Source organism: Ambystoma mexicanum, chromosome 11 (genome assembly GCF_040938575.1).
Source record: "Ambystoma mexicanum isolate Mex_15411 chromosome 11, UKY_AmexF1_1, whole genome shotgun sequence".
NCBI lineage: Eukaryota > Metazoa > Chordata > Amphibia > Caudata > Ambystomatidae > Ambystoma > Ambystoma mexicanum.
Genome location: NC_090934.1, coordinates 943,563,785 through 943,586,171, shown reverse-complemented (window position 1 = coordinate 943,586,171; position 22,387 = coordinate 943,563,785). Strand labels below are relative to the sequence as shown.

The window sequence follows — 22,387 nt, the reverse complement described above, 5'->3', positions numbered from 1 at the left end:
ACATGTTTCAGCAGGGCTGACTCCACAGAAGCAGCCGTAGGCCAAATCACTCCATATCCAGCTGGGGGCATTGATTGGAGGACCCAGTTGATCCCACAGGAATTGACTGCATGGGTAAGCAGCAAATATCCAATGCAATGGCTGCGCCATGACTGTAGTTTTCAAATTGTGATTTTTATGCTTGCTTCAATAAATTAGAGACAAAATCATTACAGAGCTGAACAGCTTTGGAAACAAGAAGCAAACATATTTCAGGTGCTTTTACCGTACGACAGTAAACTTCTTATAGGGCTAAAATGTGGCACTTGGCCCATTTTTTTCAAATTTATTAATTTTTCAATATTTCAAGGATGAAATAAGCAACATTTAACACTTTTTGCAACATATAATGCAAGTTACATGAAAGTGTTATAATTTAAAAATAAGGTTTTTTGTGTTTAGTTCGAAAAAGATAAAGAGAAAGATCAACTATTTTCATACAAATCATTTTATCAGAGCATTTGTTCATGCTCTACGAAAATGCGTGTGCAGCATGACTTATTTCTCTTGCTTTATTATGAAAACACAGAAGAATGCAACAAATTAAAATGATGCACGGATATTCGTTAAAAATAAGGTGTCATTTTTCAAAGATTAATTACAGAAGAGTAATAGAAGTGTATTTAGATTCTCGCATGCTCTTGGTAACATTTGGCAAACTACATGGCATTCAATAAGAGGTAGAATGAAATGACTCAAACAGTCTTGGAGATAAGTGGAAAGAAGCTGGGGGTGGGTGTCACTGTGTCACACAACACAATGGTTGTTGTGACAACATTGAAAGCAGAGGAGGCCCTGCGCGTGTGGCGCCACGTCCGTCATGAACTGTTTTTCAAGAGGGCACCCGCTGCATGCCTTTTTTTGTATTTCAGACGCTGTCGGAATACAAACGGTGTGTCACAACCCACACCTGTGTACGTGCTGTCCTGTCTCCCATGTCTCCTGTAAGTTTGTTGCCTTTGCTTGTCCTTTCCTGTGAGGCTTGCTGTGTTCATTGTATCACCAATCCTTCCTTGTCCTTGCCGATTATTTTACCTTCAGAAATCCTTTTGAGACCTTCAAGCCTCCAGCAACTGGATTCTCCACCTTCTTGCATTGTTTTTTTTTAGCCTTTATTTTTTTCCCTTGAATTTGGGATTTCCTATGGCTGCCGCCTTGCCTTTTTCTCTGTGTTAGGCTGGCATGGTGGTGGATGGCCAGGATCGACCCTTTTTGTATACTCACCGCCTACACATACAAAGAAAGGAACCCATCATCTCTTCTAACCCAGGATCTCAGGCAAAGCCCCAGGGAAAGGGTCAGAAACGTGAGACACTGGCCTTGGGTTTCCAAGTTGGAACACAATCCAGTGTAATTTTCTGGGTCGAGCGCCAGATTAAATGTGTGAAAACAAAGACAATTTTGGCACCAATTTATTGGAAAACAACAGGACAATCAGTGCAGCTGATTAAATGAATGGCAACCACTTGTTAGTATCGGATTGGCTAACAGCGAAACAGGGGTGGGCCAAATAAGGCTGAAGGGGAGGACTTAAGCCTTTATAAACCAGCTTTTCAAGGGAGGCAGAGCTGACTCCACAGAAGCATCCGTAGACCAAACCACTCCAAATCCAGATAGGGGTATTGAGTGGAGGTCCCAGTTGATCCCACAGAAATTGATTGCATGGGTAAGCAGCAAATATCTAATTTAATGTCTGCGCCATGACTGTAGTTATGGACATGGGCCTAAAATTAGTGGTTTGCCAATTTTGTCAAATTGTAATTTTTATGCTTGCCTCAATAAATTAGAGGCAAAATCATTACAGAGCTGAACAGCTTTGCAAACAAGAAGCAAACATGTTAGGTGCTTTTAGGGCTAGAATGTGGCACCAGGCCCCTTTTTCAAAATCTAGTTTATGAACTGTTTAAATAATTTGGGTCTGAAATAATTCATTTTTACCCATTTTTGCAACATATATTTTTTTTGTTGGAGATACCATGATACATTTTAATTAGATAAGCCTTTTAACTTCTCCTGTGCTGCTGATACACAGAGTTCATCGTGGTACTCAGTTGTGGAACAGTGCATTAAGATAGCCTGTCTAACCATTGTACTTTTGGGGCCAGGATACATGGATCCATCTAAGCTCATAGGGAGGAAGAGAGGAATTCCTTGCTTGGTGATTTATGCTGCATTTGTGGTGGAGGTTAGGTTGTGGACTGCTGGATATGATAAAAAATCATGACTATAGCAACAACACCCATTTGACCGTACAGGAATGAGCCCAAATATGCAGTAAAAGAATGATCTAAATAGGAAGTATCTTTTTTTCGCCTCTTCGTGTAGCTTGGTTACACTACATGATAATTCCTACCATAGGTTAAGACAACTATTACACTGAGACTATTTTCATTGAAAGTCTTTACATAATAAATCTGTGATTTGTTTACACCGAATAACTCACATTTTGTCCTCTAGCGTTTGCTAATTTAAACAGGTAAATTAACAATCAGCATTTTTGACATCACAACTCATTCTGTTAGGTAACAATGACCTATTCAGAAATTGTTTAGAAAATGAAAACATTGAAACACCCTCTTATCATTTAAATGACCTCATCCCAACTGTGACTTCATCCAAGTTGCGCGGTGCAAGCTTAGGTTTCAACTTCATTAGGATAAAAAGTAGTAGTAACAGTAACTCTATAATATGCCCTTCCCCACATAACTGCATGAGTCTCCCATTTTTTTACCATCAAATATTACCTCAATCTGTTGTACTTTTCTATTTTCTGCAAATCTTGTCATGTTTCCCAGCGAATCCCCTGTTTTTATAATACCATCTCTTACATACCCATCACTAAATCCATGCCCACTCTCCATTCTGCATTGGCGGGCTTGAATGGTCTACCCCATGACACGGCCAGATCCCTTTTTTCATACAATAATAATAGATGTTGTAGCCTGAAAGATCTTCTCATATCGATTGTATTACGCTGTGACAGACTGCCATCTACAAGGATCCACAAGCCTTAGCTTTTTAATTTATATTAATAAAATGATGCAGGTAATTCTGTTTCTGAAAAGGAGGTCTGCGAATCAGACCGCAACTTCCATGACACCAAAATCATAGCGCACTTATGTACCTTTGCTGTGACAGTCTCCTGACATCTCCAGCAGACTAGGTTTAAAGGTCAGATGTGCATTCCTGACAGCTGCTGGAACAAACAGCGTGTTAATAATCTGTGCCTTTTATTCAAAACATAGCAATTGTGTAGACTAGTCATCCTGGTGGTATGTTAAACTGTAAATATAAGCCATGCCCGGTTATGCATTTAGATGGCCTGTTGTGTCAGTTGGGTGAGCAATGGTTCAGCCATGACAGGGCTGATGTGTATTACCCATATGGCCTGGGTATCTCCACAACAGCCATGTGGCACTCTTGCTCATGAAGCTGGTTTATTTGACCCCCCTGAAGAAGGTGGCACATTCCTCTCAAGCACAAGAACAATCCCCGGAAGATCCTCTGGAAACCAGTGCTTGTAAGATAGTCCTGATATAACAAAGTCATGCTGTATGGAAGGCATGGTATCACAAGTATTGACACTGACAAAATGGATACAATTTATAAAACCTTTATTGAAAATGTTGGGGTTGGAGAACCTCCTATTCTGTCCTATAACTAAGTTGGGAGTAGTCTCGACCATCAAACGACAAACAAAACATTCCTAGTGGAGTCGGTCAAATCAAAATGGCCTATGATAACAAAAACCTAATGCCTGCCGTATCTCTTTTATAAAAAGTGTAAAAAGGAGACAATGTATGCAAAAGGAAAAGTCAGTGTTCAAAAGATAATGTGGCTGAACCATCACTCTTCTCCACATTTGGCCTCACAGGTAAGGCGATCTTTGTAGGCAGGATGAAACACTCTGGCTCAGGTTCTCAAAACAGTACACAGTTCAAAACCGAGGATCATGGCCCACCTGGCCTTCCACGTTAAAAATTCCTTTCTTTGACATTCAAAACAATGGGCCTCATTATGACCCAGGTGGTAAGTTACCGCCTGGGCCGTGACTTTACCACCATGGCGTAAACTATGTTTACGCCATGGTGGTTGGCGGACTTACCGCCCCATTCCGACCTTGGCGGGGCGGTAAGTCCCCAATCCCCATTTACCCTTCCCCATTCTTGCCCCATAGGGCATAATGGGAGTGGGGAAGGCGTTAATTACGCCACCGTAAATTACGGTGGCGTAATTAACTCCATGGTCCCTTAGCGCCATGGATTTTAACACCTGCTAAAAGCAGGTGTTAAAAGCACCATGGCGCTAGGGGACCTCGTAATTGGCGGTAAGGGGTCGGCGCAGCTAACGCTGGCGTTAACCCCTTACCGCCAGGGTCGTAATGAGGCCCAATGTTTCAACCAAAACGTTCACAAACATCCCCCTCTGCCGGGCTCAGACCTTTCACCACACATTTCTCGTAGGTCCCCCTCTGCCGGGCTTAGACTTCTCATGATACAGTTTACACAAAGTTGCAAGTGGTCTCCCTTCCCCAAGCTTAATATACTTCAGGTCTTCCTCAATCGGGCTCGGACCACTATCGGATGTCAAAGTCTTTCAAATGTGCATAGCTTTTGTTACAGACCACCGCAGGGCCACTTCGACTCAATGTTCACTATTTACTTTCACTCTTGCTGTTTGTTCATCCTTTAGCTTCATACAATGCACCTTTCACTGAGAGTTTCGAATGGGCTACTACGTTTCACCGGACCACTCTGTTACTTAGTATCGCTGATCTTGCAGCTGTATTTTAATTTAAAGTTCATTCACAGGTCTGCCTTTCTTTGCATCTCATCCACGCATGTGCAGCCTTCACTTGTGATATGATGTTGCTACTTCATTCACTTTAACACACACCAGTTACTCAGGTCGCTTGTTGACTCATCGCCTATGTGCGCTTCTTTCTTGTTTTGTGTTTTCTGATTTTCGAGTCAAGGTTAGTACCACAGGCTTGACCTCGCTTCCCCAATTCTGACCTTCACCTGAGAGGGTCACTGGCATCCTTGAAACATGATGCAATCTTCACTTGTGAGGTCTGGCCTTTCCACGTGTCTTTTGCAGCCTGTCGGAGGCAACAACCTTCAGTAGGGAAGCCTTGGGGTTTTCTGCCTGCTGCTCTCGTCCCTTGGTCTGTTGCTCTGCTCAAGTAGGAGTGCCTACTTATCAGAAGTTCTGCTTGTTTTTGTGTTCCGCCTTGCTCAGAGTGTGTCTTTCAGTGTTGCCTTTTATTTGTGTGAGGAGAGCTAATTGGTATCAGGTGTATGCACTTACGGTAAAGTGCCTGACTTTGCCTGACCCGATTAACAGGATATGTCTAGTACGATGTGAGAGAGTTAGTCTGGTTGCTCTGACTCACCCTCTTCCTCAGCCCAGTGTTTGTGTAAAAAGGGATGGGGGTTGGCACTTCAGAAAATGCTAACAAATAGTATGGGGTAGATGAACAAAAAGGGGGGAATACTGTGTCTCGCCATCAGCTATCTCACCCCCACTTCCCGAAGACCCCTAACCCAGGTGATCCTCACGCACTGGTCCACCCTCCGGGTCTGAATACAAAGGTGATGGCCGTGCCCTGGCCACCTGCGAGAGAGTACCCCGAGGGCTAGTGGGTGAGACACCCCCTGGTTTCTCACAATGCTCACACCAGTTTGTTGATGACTGTAATCAGATGAGGGAAGGAGTGGGATTCAGAGTAGCCTAGAGGAGATGGTAGGCCAGGAGAAGGGTTCGACTGTCTTGGATTCTGCAAGGGCACTCTACAACTTCATAACCGCTCTACTTCCTGCAGACAAAGTACCTTGGTTATGATGTCAGAAGGCAAATGGCACTTATTAAAGCAGCCTGGATTGGACTCATCATGACAACATGATTGTTATGGACCAATCTACTGTAGCACCTTGCCTTATAATGGAAGGAAAACCTTCTCTTAGTTGATTAATATTTGGGTTATCAAAAGAGGAAGGATTCAATAGATCACTGTGGGGAAAACAGCCCTTAAAAAAACTGTTATGTTTATTCACATTTTAAATGTATCATTTACATCCAGTACAGATTGTAACAGTTCTTATTCAATTACAATGAAAACTGCTAACCTTCATAACAAACCAAACTAACATACTTGAACTACAGCTTGCATAACATACTTACTTGAAGCCCATGGCCATCTTCGTTCCTCTGGGTGAGCCTCTTGCCCCTTCACAGATTTACTTCGACTGGCATTTCCCCTTTAATCATACCTTAGCATCTCATTCCGGGTGACCTTTTCCCCTCCCAGTCTGTTCTTAGTGCCGATCCTATGTATGGGGGCTTATTATCTGACGGGGCAAACATTGACTGTACAAGTGCATTCCAGGCCATAACATTCTCGAATGCCTCTCGCATTCCTCTGCAGAATACAGTCCATCCCAATATCCTCTGCCATATATGTGAAGTAGGTGAGCTCCAAGTCAGAGGAAAGCTCTGCCCCAACCATTCCCAGGGAACATTGAGGGTGGCACTGCTGTGAGACTTGGCCTCCCTGCTGCTTGTGGAACCAGGATCCTGGAGGTGCCAGATAAGCTTTCTGGAGTGCAGTTGTGGACTAAGGCATGACCTAGTTCGTGGCAACCCTTAATTGTGCTTTCCGACAGCCCAGAAATCCAGAAGCAACTTGGAACCCTGGTTACTTCCTCAAGGCATTTTCAAGTCATCTTGAACACGCTTGGCTCACTTTGATCCATTAGAGAATCCATAGTGCTGTTTTCAGTACTCTTAAAGATTTCAAACTGTTTAACTACTTCCTCAAGCTGTCTTGATGCCTACTCGACACAGTGAAGGGAATTGCCGCTGCAACTCCCCTCAGACTTGCTGCTATTGAAGCATCTGACTCACTGCATTTTCGAGTGTGGACTCAACCTAACCATTGTGTTGCCTCTCTCGAACTGTGACTCGACCTGGCAGATGCATTGTTTCAACCTAAATTGACTGCCAACTCAAGCTGTTGGGACCCATGCAATCGAATTGACATGATCCTCAGACAGATCCCTCTATACGCTGGCAAAACACTGACTCACCACTGCATCAACTCGACTCAACCATCTTGGCACTGGCACAATGGCAGGAAAGCACCCAGAACTCTGGTTCAACACTGTTGGGCACCCAAGAGAAACAACTAGATGTGTTTGAAGCTGCCATATCCGTCAGGCCCACCTTAAAGCACCATAGTGACTTGTAAGCCCACCTTTATGCTTTTCAAAGACACATAGCTGAACATTATCATTACTGCTGAAATCTTTTGCATGGGCACCTCTGCCTACCAACCCAGATGGCCCTATATTCTCAAAGTCTGCATTATTTATGTTTCTTTTACACAAGGGGGGTCTTTATTGTATTAATTAGTTTGTGCATTGATAGTTTTCATTAAAACTATGGTTGGACATTCTTTTATTTTGGTACTGTACTTTTGTTGTTTGTTTTGTTTAGCAACTGCGTCATTTCCCCCTCCTGCCCACCGCCCCTCTGAAGATACAGCCTACTTGTGGCCTGCACTACAAAAATAGATTGGGATCACTGCTAGTTTGCTAGCAGTGTGGGTCTGAGTAGGAGGGTTTTTCCACTTCTCATGCCTGTACACCTGGAGAGCAGTCATAATTTCCTCTCATCCACCTACCTCCAAATACCCAAGAAAATAAATGGTTGATCATGTAGAGCCCTCTTCTGCAACACATTGGACAATTTGGTGGTTACATACTCCCAGAAGTCCAGGAACAGCTGCCGCTCCCAGATAATATGGAAAAGAAGTGTCCATGTGGGAGTGGAAATTAATTCAATTGCGATTAGCACTTCTTCCCAACTTGAACAGTCTGTCCCTGGAGGACTATATCTTATGATCTTGGACCTTGTAGTGGATATTAAGCAGTCAGGAACTTATTACCACCTTTCCAGGGATACCTTTACCATGTCCCCTCCTCAATGAGACAAAACAAGACAAGTGATTATTTATTCGCACACAGGTCATAAGGTCTACAGAAAATAACCTCACCCAGGTCATAAAAGATAGGCTAAATTCCATCTTAGAGAAGAGGGGTTCTGGGAGTTTCTCTACTACTGGCTTAAATCCCGGGCTAGAGTCTCAACCAGAGTCTTTAGCTCACCATCCTTTCACAGAAGAGAAATTTCCACTACACATCAGTCTTTGTTCTGCCCAAGGGCAGTCCAGTACCGAAATGCCTGGCAATTTTCTTATGAACAAGAGTACCAAGAGCAACCTCAGACACGTGTTCCGGCCTACTAGGGGAATCCAGACGTGGACCCTTTGCTCACTATTCTTAGAGAGGCACAGCTCCACCCTACTGATGAGGTCCAACCAGACCAAAACAAGTGTCTGGGGTTGTTGTTGGTACTCTTGTTCAGAAGAGAATAGCCTAGCATTTCGGTGCTCGACTGCCACAGGGCAGGACAAAGACTGATATATTTTGGATATTTCTCTTCTGTGAAAGACAGTGAGCTAAAGACTCTAGGTGAGTCCCTCATAACCAGGACTAATGTCTGGCAGAGGGACTCCCAGGACCCCCTTTGTTAATTTGTAAATTCCATCTTAGACCTCAATGCCCAGCGGATGGAGCAATTGACTGAATCAAAGGACTCCTCCAAGTACATCAACATTTTTGCTAAAGGCTCCTAGATTATTTCCACTAATTCGGTTGAACTGTTCAGGCTCCTTAAGTTCAGTCTCTTGGATCTTTGAGGGATAAACCCACACTTGTCTGAGGGAGTTAAGCATTCCTTCATACCAGCCAATCTTTATGCCCATATGTGGCCCAGGATTTATGCTTCCCTTTTTATCAGGAATATGGGTCTGTAAGAGGCACAATCATCTGGGGTCTATGGCTGTGTGACTACATATTCAGCCTTATTTCGAGGACATCTTGTTAGATGGCCATGGTAGAATGGTATGTCCGCTAGCTAGTGGCGGAGGCGGCGTGAAAGGTAGGGGAGGATTCTCTTGCCAAACACACAATTAGTCCCCGCAAATGGGAATGATACTGCTGCGCATATTACCAAAATGCTTCTGGACCTTTAAGATGTGTACATTTGTTTGGGAAATAGACAAGTGTTCCCCAATGCAGTATACCCATGTCTCCCAAAGTAACACAGCAAGCAAAGAAAGAAAAGTTTCATGACAGCATCATTCCTGCAGATAGTGCTGCACAAACACTCATTGCATGTAGAGAGGCATATTTGGATTTGCCCGGAGTTGAATACTCATGAGTATTTATGGAACTATGAACTGTCCCTTTTTAAAATGGTGGACACAGCTTTTTAAGATACACAATGTACATCGAAACTCTAACCCACCTTCATCCAAGGGCCATAATTAAAGGGAGGCAATCCAAATATCTGCACAGCCAGGCCGCACAGTTGCAGGCCATCGATCTAAGCCCAACTCAGGGAGGGAGGACTGTTCAGCCCTCGCAGAGTAAAGGGTAGTGTGGATGTTTGAGGAATCACAACTAGAGTTTGGTGCAAGTTTGTAATTCAGCAGAGAAGCGGGAGCAGGAGGCAAGTGGGATAGAGGTAGGAATGCCCCACGTCTGAAGATATGAGGGGGATAAGGAGCCTCAGGTGGTGGCTGGACGAGAGTATTGTAATTGTTTATTTGTATAGCACTTATACACAGGTGAAGGGCTTCAAAGTGCTTCAAGGCAGGAAGGGAACAAAGGATTACAGTAGTCATTCTTAGGCCTTGAAGTTTCCAAATGATTTTACAGTAAAACATTAGCATGCTAAGCCTGACAGCATTTCTCCTAGTGCAAGTGCAGTGTATCAGGAGGTTGGAGTAGGTTAACATCATGAGCGAGGCAAAGGAGAGAATCTGAAGGTGGCAAGGAGAGAGTATTGACAAGAGGTGAATGGTAAGGGGAGCTGGAGGTGAAAGAAGGAACATATCATAGGGTGTCAGGAAGAGAATTCTAGGATGTGGTAGCAAATAAACCACACAATGAGGTTGGGAGGCAGAAGAAATCCAGCACAAATTAGCTACTAGTAAGAGCAGGAAGAAATAAGAGTGCAATCATTGTCCAAGGTAGGGGGCGGTGGCAGACCCCAATCACAAGGGGGTTGAACCCACAGCAGCAGGAGACCAAGCATGTGGCATGACATTAAGGAGGGCAAGGATCAGAATGGGAGTAGAGAGGAGATAACGAGGTTAGTTATCATGACCCAAGGGAAGGGAGTAATTAAGACCCTAATAAACGCCTCTCTGAAAACTAGAGTAGGAAACTCCTAACGGTTCACTCTACCTGAAAAATCAAAGCTCCAGCTGTTTCTATGGCTAGTGACAGAAATACATTAAAATCTACAGGATTCAGAGGGCTAAACCAAATGATCTTTAGGAGGAATAACCACAGAACCTGTGAGTGCCTCGGAGAATACTCAAACCATTTGGAACTTAAGAAGGAGACATTTGAACTGGTGCAACTGTTAGCGAAGGACTCTTCTGACACTTTTCTTTGCTTGAGTTTTGAGGAGGAGTTATTTGTGTTGAATAAAATCCGTTTTCCTAAGTGTTGTGTTGGGACCCACTTGGCTACATGACACCTGTTTGTACATTATTGTTATTTTGGCCTGCCTCAAGTCCAGTTTCAGAGTCCCATTGTCTCTGTGTTACCTGCACATATAAAACATGCTGTGCCAGAAGATCCCCCAGCTGCTTCTGTAATTTAGTAGGAAGGGTATTTGTATTTTATTTATATGTTATTGTATTTATATAGTGCTTTACGCCACAGTGCTATATGAAGCCGTATTCTGTAAGGTCATCTCCCTGCCTGTAGCTGTTGGATAGCTCATTATATTTCTTGTTGCTTAAAGTCTTTCTCTAACCCCACCCATTTTTGCACCCATAAGGGTTGCCTCTGTTTTACACTACCTATTGCTCACATGCTTCCGCTCCACAATGCATATAACTCTTTTTAATGCATTCCAAAAGCTTTTTCTAATTCTGTCCTCTCCGTTCGACACCCCATCCAGAAGTCCAACCAATACAAAATTACCCTTTTCCTCCTCTCATCATGCTAACGTTGCCAATAACTTATATGTCCTAACCCCAAATCCCTATGCTATGTTAAATATCCCCTTTATGGTGTCATTAACCACTGTAGCGTTCTAACACCACCAAAGGTTATCTAGAGTGTGGCATAGTGTGCCCTTGCCATGAGCCTCCAGACCTTGGTCTGCAGGAGAAGAGAACATTTTGAAAAGGACAACAATGGGTGAATTGAAAACAGGTTAGATGAACTTCAAAAGTTGGGATGATGGATCCAAGCGAAATATTGTTTGGAGAAAGGCAAATAAATACTGCCTATAACAACAAGAATTTTTCAAATGGGGCAGTTCTTTGTACCAAGTTACTTGGTACAAAGTAATGGAAGTAGTAGGTGAATGTTTGTGTTATGGGGCCGAGATGTGCTCATGCATTCTCTTGGGGTTTGGTGGGTTATGTGCCAGGTGACTTGTTTCCAAGCCAGTGTGAGGAATGGGTTTCTGGCTGACAGGAGCACAAGGGTCAGTGTGCAAAAATGAGGAGGCGGTGAGCAGGTGCTTTGGGACTGCGAAGTGACATGCTGACCGGGGACACAACGTTGTGTCAAGTTGACGCTTATACAGTGCATTAGTTCAGCTGGTTGGAGGAATGCAGATACCAGCACCACAGCCTTCCCTCTTGCTCAGGATGTGGGGAACGCAGAGTGATTGGTTTAATGTGGGTGAGCACGGAGTTCTGGTGGATATGGCCCTCCGGGTTGCTGTGAGGACTTTGCAAAAGACCAGGGGATGGGGCACTCCAGTTCAGGGTCTGCTCTTATTGCATAGATGATCCTTTGCAGATTTAGTCCTTATTCACAGCACTGGTCACTCTCTATGTTCCCTGGGAGTGGTTCAGGGACAGAGCCGCCTTCTGCCTTGGATGGTTCTTTCTTCAACTCTAGTGGAGGACTTTGGTCAGTGCAACTGTCCCAAAAGATGTCCAGATGAGAGTATTCAGAACGCCTCTTCGGCCTTAAAGGATCCCTGAGGAACTGAAAGTATTCTGTTGAAGGGGTGTGAGACGCTCTCTTTTAAGGGCCCAAGTCTCCAGGTGATTGGTCAGAAGCTAGTCTGTTTTAGGGGACAAATCTTTGCTCCTGGCTGGAGTGGATTTTGCCCTCCTCATCTTGCACCCAGAGTGCTTTGCTACAGAGGAAGTGGGGGAGACAGGAAAGGGAAAGAGAGACAGCAAGAGACAAAATGGTGTAAGGCTTTGTCAACTGCCCAGAGCATTCCTGCCTATCCTACTCCTGCCCCTTCCCTCTGAATGAACATCAAAAACCCTTTAATGTGCAGCACTTTGGTGTGACGCTACTCCTCCTGAATGGGTATGCCCCTTTGATACCTAGGCTGGGGACAGCTGCCTGCTGTGCAGCTGTCTTCAGGGGAGGAGGTTACCAGCCCTCACAAGAGAATCAAAGAGAGGCTGTGTCCTCTGGGTTTATGTCCTTTCGTGTGGCAGTATCGGCCTGTCCGATCCGAATACACAATACCTCCTGCAGTAGGGCTGCCTCACAGGAGCTAACACATGTGCAATGTTAATTTGGATGTGACGGCCATGATCATAAGTATCATCACACACTCTGCTTAAACCCAGGCACAGTGTATTCTTAGAGATTACCCTGAACCAGCATGGGGTTCTCGTGATCATCATGATTTGGGTACCAGGGGCATATCTTAAAATTTCACCCAGTGCGGCAGGGACTCGGCTGTCGCAGTCAAGTGGTAATCTTGTGGCCTTTGAATCTGCTCTGTGCCACAAGCAGAGCGGATGCTGCGGATCAGGCTACTGACGCAGCAGGGCACAAGGGCAATATGCTTTTGGCATGGAGTTGCAACAAAGAAGGGTCTGGTTAGCAGATTACCTCTTTGGAGAAGGAATTAACTGCATCCTTTCGTATGTACAAACATTTTTAAAAAGCCAGGGCTACGCACCCTCGCCAGATGGCCATTCCTCACAGCCAGAACAAACTCAAGGGAAGACATTTTAGGTTAGTCATGCTGACAGTCAGAAATGACCGATTAACTGTTTTGCATGTTCAGTGTTTGCTACATGTCATTCCTCCCTTTTTCTTAGGAGGTTGCTGTGCAAGTCTTCATGCCCTTGATCCATGAGACCCTCCCCCAGTGGCTTTGGATCCTCTTCCTTTTGATGAAGATTCCTATTTTTCCCTTCTGTCTTTACCTTCCGTAGCACCATGGCCTTCCTCCTCAGGGCGTTTGTGTACTTTTCACACAGAATCGTTTTGGCGCTTATTGTGTGGACATTAGTTCCAAAATGGTCTATGGAACATTTATTCCAATGGTTATTTTAGTTAAGGTAATTCCAGGAGAGTGCACAATGCAAGTCTTCTATCACACATGACCTTCTCATTCCTAGTTATCATATGGTTCAGTGGTTAATAGTTCATGTTGCTGCTGGCCAGTGATTGCATTTCGATTATGCTTTTATGGTTGGCCCTAAGCACAAAAGCATAATGCAATGCAGAGAAATAGGCTTGTACCCATGAATGAAAAGAAAACATGTTCACATCACCATGCTTCTCCCTTGCTGGTGTCAACCAGTATATGTGAGAAAGCTTTCAGTTTGTTGTCTCCCCATGAAGGTACCCCAAGTTCTGTCCGTAATAGGGTCCATGAGGTTTTTAAAATCCCCCGCTACCAGGAGAAGTGCCAGTGTTTCTTCAATAGCCAGTGTGTGAATCTCATCCAGGAGAACGTGTGACAATGGAGGTGAAGGCATATACACTCACTAGTGTGATCTGTTCCCCACCCACTTTCGCAGCAATCATTAGGTATCATCAGTAACTGTTTCATCATCTGTGATTCTTGACAGTCTGCCTGGATTAGAGTCTTCATGGTCCATTTTTTGAGGAGCTGCTGAGTTCAAGGACCTCCCTCACCCTTTGGCAGAATGGGCATATGGAACAATGGCCCTAGTTTCAAGATTTTGTTTCCTGTCTTCAGACTCCATGTTTCAATCACTCACTTTATGTAGGCCAGCCACAGAAAGCCTACCTCGTTCTATGTGGAATCAATTTTACTGTCCATCTTGTTCCTGGAGGCCTTTGTTGCCTTCAGAATCTCTTTCATGGGTATCTGTTGTTCTCCTTTGCTGTTTCAATAAGCAAGTTCATTGCTAATATTTGGAGCAGCCTAATGGGAAGCCTCCACAAGCCTGTCCATCTTAGCCTACTGTGAACCCCTAATGGACCTGTTCTTCCCCGCTATTCCCTATTCAAATCCTCAGAGTTTGGAACTGACATCGCAAGGCAAATGCCAATGTCGCCCCAGTAGAGACAGAGCACTAGATTGAGGTGTATCATTCCAGAGTGGGCAGTCCCAGTGTTGAGCATCCTGGTAGCAGCGAGTGGGATGCTGAAATCTTGCAGGAGGAAAGACCAATGAGTGGTAAATCCAGAATGGAGTCATTTTAAGCATCAGTGTGTAGCAAGGCACCTGCAATTCTGGAATGTAGTCTCCATTCAGTACGCTTTCACAAAGCTAGTGTGTGTGTCTCAGATAGTGTCACATCTGCGGTGTTCAGCTGTGGGATCCTCCCAATGTTAAGTGCCTCCCCAGACGCCCATGGTTTTTGCTTCGCCCCAAGTCTTTACAACCTGACCACCATGGCATACTCAGATGTTCCCCTCATTCAGGCCAAGCCCTGGGCTACTCCCCACTCAGCCTTTTTGGGCTCTCTCTGAGGTCCCCCCCCTAAGTGTCCAGACCTGGCCAGGAAAAGGTGGTGGGTGCAATGCTGCACACACCAGAGAGAACCAGCAATAGGAACAAGCTTGTTGCATGCCCCAGTTCTTCAAGGTTCTGTGGTCGTCGCCACTTTTCACATTTCCTGCCTTCTGTCTATCATTATCAGCGGTTGTATCTGACCCTGGGGCCTTATGTAGGGCAACTGTTTGCACAATATTCTGCTCCTCTCCTCGCAGCCCCTTCAAAGTCTAGGCTTCTCTGTTGTGACACCTTTATTAGTCTCACTTCTTGTTAGGAGCAGGGCTCTTGTTCTCTGCTGTATCTTTTTCTTGCTGCTTTTTGTCCTGAGTGGTGGGTAAGGTTCCGGGAACCAGAATGCTGCCGCAGTGATACCCCACTCCAGTCCCTCCATCTGGAACAAACAAAGAAGGGCACTGCGTCCTCAGAGATCTATTTCAGTGATGCTGAACCATCTCAACATGTCTTAAGCTGGCTGAGTGGGGAGGCACAGTCTGTCCACCAGCATGTCGTGTCTTCTTGAGGTCTCTCCCCCAGTATCAGATCAGAAGGAGCAGAGTTGGTTCATGTTTAAGGTTCTATGACCCACCACGTAAGGTTTTGCAAAAAACAGGATTTGTCAGGGTGTTTCTGGGGCCATGTGTAATCTAAGAGATTCACATCTGCTTAGCTTGACTGCTCTTTAGAACCCCCACTCCCAAGGAATGTTTTTGAGGAACTCATATTGTCTAGGAAAACATGCCTAATGCAGCACTGACCAAAGTAAATACTGATAGATGCTCCCAGAATCGAATCTGCTTTGCAGCTTCACACTGTTATTATGTGGAACTGAAAATCAGTTTTGTTTTTCAACTTAAGAACAAATTCCTGAAACATTGGGCTGCCAAATTGGGAAGAAGCAAGTCCAGCTAGGGGAAAGGTGAATTATTTCTTACAAACAGGCTTAAACACAGCTTTGTAGCCAATTTTAAGCATTTCATTTTGGCATGGAAAGCTTATTTTATTTTGTTAACAATTTTATTTTATTCGGTTGCAAACATGGATTGCACAGTAGCACTACCACTATGTATATTCCCTCCCCCTCCCCACTGTTAGAAATTGTCGTCCTTCCTCCCCGTTGTCCCCCAATCTGGTAAACGTTGGTCAGGAGGGCCTTGTTTCAAACATTGTCCCGGAGGAACAGATTTGGAAGCCGCGGTTTGTAATTCTGAACAGGAAAGTTACAAATATGTTCCGGGATAGGGGCATACACATCTGTGAAGCAGTGCAGAAGGCCCTCCTTGGCCGCTATGACTTTTTACGCCAGGAGATTTCCAAGACTGGGCAATCGTGATCCTCCCCGCTAGGAGAAGCTAAGTAATTTATTTAGCTGTTGCCACTGACCTCGGGTAGTCCCCCTGAATCGGAGCGCCCAGGAGAATTACTTCGGTTTAATCTGAGTGATATCTTCAATCATGGTGAGCACTTCTACTCAGAACACTTGAGCAGCAGGGCAGTCTCACCACATATGTATGTAAGTGCCTTGGGCTCCACAATTTTGCCAGCACTGCGGGTCCACTGTGTTCTGAATTTGGTGAAGCCGCACTGGGGCATAGTACCAGCGAAGGAGCAATTTAGGAGCACATTCTTTATTCGTCACGAGGAATAGCTTCTTGTCCAGATGTCTACCCAGGTATGATCCTCAATTGAGAACCCCATGTCTTTTTCCCATTGCGTCATGTAGGCAGGGCAAAGAGTCATCATGTCCTCTTGCAGCAATTTGTATAGTTTGGAGACGTTTCCCCCATTCACACCATCCTGCAAAGTGAGTTCAATGGGGCAGAGGTCCCGTTCGGCCCTCTGTCGGACCAACAGATGTGTGACCCAATGACAAAGTTGTGCATAGGAGAATCTGTCGCTCTCGGTCAGCTTGAATGTCCCCTTACAGTTTTCAAAAGGACGTGGCTGGCCATTCTCAAATAGCTGCGCTAAGGTTTGCAGCCCTCCCTTCATCCAGTTCTTAAAGTTTGTAGGGTGCATGCCTGGAGTGAAGATTGGATTATAGAAGACTGGGGTGTGTGGACCCAATCCGGTCGGGATACCCTTGATGTTCATCGCTCCCAGTCTCAGATTCTCACTGTGGGTTTTGTGGAGGAGAGTATGCCAGGCCAATATTTTTGTACGGGTAGGGGGATATGTGGGAGGGAGCGCAGGGGCAGCAGCAGTCTCGATTGTTCAATGTCCACCCATTTTAGGGGGTCCACTGCGGTGAGCCATGCTTGGAAACACACCAGTTGTGCAGCTACATAGTATTTACGTAGGTTAGGGATCCCCAAACCACCCAAGCAGGAATGACTTTTTTAGGGAGCCTACCTTTCTTACCCCTCCATATAAACAGTAGCATTTTCTGTTGTGGGCGGTGGAGGGGAGCTAGCAGGATCGCCACAGGAAGAGTGGTGTAGAAGTATAGGAACTGCAGGAGTAGGTTAATTTTACAAGCCATCCTCCCTATTAGTGAGATCTCTTGGGTGGTCCAGCTCATCAGGTCAGTTTCTGGTTCTCTAAAGAGGGTAGGGAAATCTACTGTGTACACCCCACCTGGGAGGGCCAGAATGTGCACCCCTAAATAATCTATGGATTTCTCAGACCAGCTAATGGGACATTAGGGTCCAAGGGCATCTATTTCCTCTGAGGTCAAACCCACTCCTAAGGCCAATGATTCATGGAAGTTTATTGCAAACCCTGCAACCCAGCCAAACCTATGTAGTTCTAGAAGGGATTGTTGGAGGGAGGGCTGGATGTTTGTTAGAGTGTGTAGGACATCGTCTGAGTAGAGAGAAAGCATGTGCTGCGTACGGCCCATCCGGACCCCTTCAATGGCAGAGTTGTTCCGAATTCGTTGGACCAAGGGCTCCATTACCAGGGCGAAAAAAAAAGGGGACAATGGACACCCCTGCCAGGTCCCACAAGTTAGTGATATGGGCACAGTCTGACCCCGGTTAACCAACAAAGATGTTTTTGGTGACTTATAGTTGGCTAGGACCATCTTGCGAAAGAGTGGACCAAACTGAAAGACCTCAAGAGTTGTATGTAGAAAAGACCAGTCAACTGGTTAGTCAAAGGCCTAGGTTGCGTCTGAAGCCAGCAGCGCCATTTTCTGGCAGTCTAAAGCTGCCACCTCAGCCAGGAACAGGACTCGACAAACGTTATCCCCTGTGGATCTGCTTCTTATGAAGCCAGTTTGGTCTTAGTTAACTATTTTAGGCAGCACTAAGGACAAGCGGTTAGCCAAAACTTTAGAATAAATGTTGGCATCTATATTGAGCAATGAGATGGGTCTATATGAGGCATAATCAGTAGGATCTTTGCCAGGTTTCAGCAGAAGGATCCTTGAGGAGATTTGCATTGATGGAGTTGTGGAGCCAGATTGACGGAAGGACTTAAAAAGTTCTGTGAGAGGGGTTAGGAGTTGGGGGCGAAAAAGCGTATAGAATCTAGTGGAGAATCTGTCAGGGCCAGGGCCCCTTGTTTTTAAGGATTTGATGATTAAGTATATTTCCTCACTACTGATTGGGGCATCTAGGGCTTTGCAGTCCCCCTCTGAGAGGTGTGGGAGGGTAGCGCCTTTAATATATTGTATTTGTTCGGCTAGATCGCGGTGGGACGCTGTCATGGTTTCGGTCAGGTGGGCTGCTGTTAGTTGTAGTTTGCCTGCTTCCGAGTATTGTGTCTTACCCCGTGGCTCTCGTAGGCCAATTATCACATTGCGCTGTTTTACTTTTGCCAGTTTTTTTAACCAGAAATGTATCAACTTTGTTATTCTCTGCATAGTATCCTTGTTTAGTTTTAGGTAGGGAGTGGGCTGTTTCTTTGGCATAGTGTGCTTCCAGTTTATTTCGGGCCACATGCAGGGAGCGATGCGCTTTAGGAGACCACCCCTATTTATGTTTTTCTTCCGTTTCTATTATTTCCCTCTCTAACCGGACTCGGACCTCTTGCGTGTGCTTCCGATATGACGAACCGTGGGCTATGAGTTCGCCCCTAATGACCGACTTCATGGCATCTCATGTGGTTGCCGGTGAGGTAAGTTCTGTGAGGTTCTTCTGAAAACAGGACCTAATGGTTGATCGATTCAATCCCTGAGTGCCACATTATGTCGATATAAGACATAATGTGGGGCACCAAGAGTAGGTCTAAATGGGATGAAGTTCATTGTATGTGCGAAAAGAAGGGGAATTCTCTTTCTCCCGGGTGTAGCAGTCTCCACGTATCAATTACCCACAAAGCTTTGTATAAGTGAAGGAGACCCAGAGCAATATTGAAGTCTTTTGATGTGGGTGGGTTTTGTCTAGCAGGAAATCCGGGACCCCATTGAAGTCTCACCCGATGATTACCTGATCCTCGAGAAGGGGAGAAGTTTAGCTTCTAGTGCCAGGAGATAGGCTTCTTGTCCTTCGTTGGGGGTATAGACAGAGATCAATGTATTTAGTTGGCCAAATAACATATCTTTGATCCCTGTGTATCACCCTCCGAGCTGTAGAGCCTCTCCAGATCTCTGAATGTCACCCCCTTCTCCAGGAGAATTGCTGTGCCTCCTTTTTCGGGTAAAGTCGGATGGAAGAAGATGGGTCTCTTGCAAGAATACCACCGAGCTGTTGAGGTCTTGCCGGCATTGAAGCGTGGATCTACGCTTGGCTGGAGTGTTTATGCCTTTCACGTTGAGGAAGATGAAGTTCAGATTTTGGTGGGGAGGAGGCATTGCTGAGGAGACTGTCCCTGCAGTGAAAGGGAGGGAATCCAGATGAAATTCATCCACCATCAAAATCTGTTTCTGTCTTTATTCCATCCAGCAACCAGATTTTTAACTTATAACTACAACTGGTAACTTGTAACCATAGAACAACAATAGAATTGGGCTTGGTGCCCTGTTGGATTCTGTGTGGGGGTCATACCCACGCTTGGGCGTAGGCCGCATAACGCTGGATACTCAGATGGAGTTTGTTGCTAGCTTGTGCCGGTTCGGCTGTAAGGTGGAGATGTGCCAGGAGGTTTCCACTTAAGGTTGGCTAGGAGACATTCAGGTTTGTTGTGCAGGCAGTTTAGATTTTCGTCCTCTGGCTACCTTCGCCCAGGTGTTACGTTTAGGCAAGGGAGCGTCTCTTTTTGGTGATGTAAGGGGGTTGGAGGCGAGGGGGGAGCCTCTGCCCTCATCTGAGGGGATGTCTTGTAGAATACATTCTGCCTCTTCCAAGGAGCTGGTGGTGCATGCTGTGCCATCCAGTACAAACTGTAGAGTGGCAGGGGACAGCCAGTGGTATTTAACCTTATGATCCTGTAGAAAGGTGGTCAGTGGTCTAAGCGTGCTCCTACTTTGTATCATGACTAAAGTAAGGTCTTGAAAGATTTGGATCGACGCCCCCTGAAAGGACAGTTCTCCATGTGTATGGCTGGCTTTGAGGATTTATTGTATGGCCGTGAAGAAATGGATTCTTGTAATCACGTCTGGTATAAGGTCCGAGGTCTGTCCTGCGTGAGCGCAGCCTGTGGGTGAGTTCGAGGAGCAACGTTGATTCATCTAGATGCAGGAGAAGAGTTTGGAAGAGGTCCCCTATCTATTTGTTCAGGGCTTGGTCCAGGAGCCATGAGGGAACTCCCCTGATCAGAAGATTGTTTCTGTGGGCTCTGTTCTCCATATCTTACTGCTTGTGTTCCATGGTGTTGTTTCTACCCTCCAACATTTTAATCTTATGATGTAGCTCTGCAACTGTCACTGCCTGTTCTGTTGTATGGTCTTCCACCTCACCCAGCCTCTGCTCTGTTTCTTGCACTCGTTGGTTGAGGTGGTCTACCTTTGCTGAGATTTCTGACATGCAGTTGTGGAATTCCAGCTTAATTTCAGACATAAATGCTTGTCTATCCTCTTTCGTGGCAAGCTGTGCCCCAGGTTGAAGTGGCGAAGGGGGTTGAGTCCTTGGTGCCTTCAGTTTCTTCCCCTTGTCCATAGGTTGAAGTAGTACTGCAATATCTGCATTTGTTTGGGGTTTATCCTATTTTGCCATGGCTGGTCTGTAACTGGGAGCTCCCTATGTGCTGAATGAGGCAAGGAGACTGTCGCACCAGTAGTGCCTGTGGGGATTTCTAGGTACATCAACCAGGAGGATGCTCTGGAGTGGGAAGTGGGTGATTGTCCTCTTCCCACATCCTCAGGTGTTATCGGCTAGTGCTGCTCTTCAGTTGGGGTTCTCTCTGGTACCTCTCCTGGTATTCATTTGGATGTGCTTCCTGATTGCTTCCAGATTCACATCCCAGGCCGCTTCACGAGGGGAGGTCAGTCACTCCTGCTGGGCTATTTACTCTATTGTCCCTCACCTCATGGAGAGTTGGGGCATGAGTAGGCTACTCTTAGGCTCCAGGATGGAGGTTGTGCGGCTGCTCCAGGTGCTGCTGTCTTCCTGCTAGGATCATGTGTGGTCAATTATCACTCACTTGTCCCATCGCCATGTTTCTGACACCAACATCGGGCAGAGAAAAGCCTTTCCCTCAAGTTATGGGCCGCATGGGCCATTTCCTTGGAGCTGCATGTGTGGCTTCCTCCATTGTGTTTTTTTATCCCCCTTGCAGGCGCCGTTCATTAGCTGTTGACTCCTCACCGCCTTCCCCTCTGCGCCGCAGGCTGCTGTCATGTGTTCCCCTCCGGAACGAGGACTTTGTGCTGCAGGACCCCCTGGCAGGCGATCGTGAGTTGAGACGTGCCTCTGGGCTGAGCTGTCTGATGGGTTTATAGATTGTTGGATTCCGTGCTCCCCGCAGGCAGAATTCAGGAGCGGGGGAGAGGGCTAGATCCCAGGAGCCGCATTGTCCCAGCAGGCGGCAGCCATTTTGGAGAAGCCCCGCCACAGATGCGACAGGGCCGTTCTCATGATTATCTTGGCTCCCGGGAACAGTTTACCTCGCCACTTTCCCCAGCTCTTCCCTTCACGTTCTTACACCATCTCCAGGTGTCGATGGAAGTCAAGCGGCGTGGGAACCAGCATTTTACTTGAATTTCCCAGGCTTTGTACGTATGCTAACAAGGAAGCGTTCGCATTACTGGCGCTTCAAGCCATGCCATGGAAAGCTTATTTTAAGACCTTGGAATGCAACAGATAAATGATGGATGACAACAATACATTAATTATTGTAAATGCATGACACTGGGAGCTGGTTGTGGAAGATTGAAGTAATTATTTCTGTCATAAAAAGGTATTTTGTGAAATAAGAACATTTCCCTTCTGTACTTAGAATCTAGGTCAATCCGGAAGGTGAGAACTCAGGTATGGGAAGGGCAGAGTTTTCATTATAAAAGGCTGTAACAAAGCGTATTGGTCATTTTGAAGATGGGCTACAACATTAATTCAAATGGTTTCCTCCATATCTTCACGGGAGCCATCTTCAGTTTCTTTACCACACGTTATGCATAGGACTTCTCCTCATTTATTCTCTCATCATATTTTCTTGTCTTTAATCATTAGTCACTTTTTGTGCTGTAACTGGTGTGTGTGAG

The 22,387-nt window shown here is 45.6% G+C and overlaps 1 protein-coding gene across 1 annotated transcript in view; it reads left to right on the top strand.

Annotated features, from left to right (window-relative positions):
• LOC138505078 (mucin-5B-like) overlaps positions 1-22,387 on the top strand; it is a 2,064,041-nt gene that overhangs the window by 160,473 nt on the left and 1,881,181 nt on the right. The gene's annotated exons all lie outside the window — the stretch shown is intronic.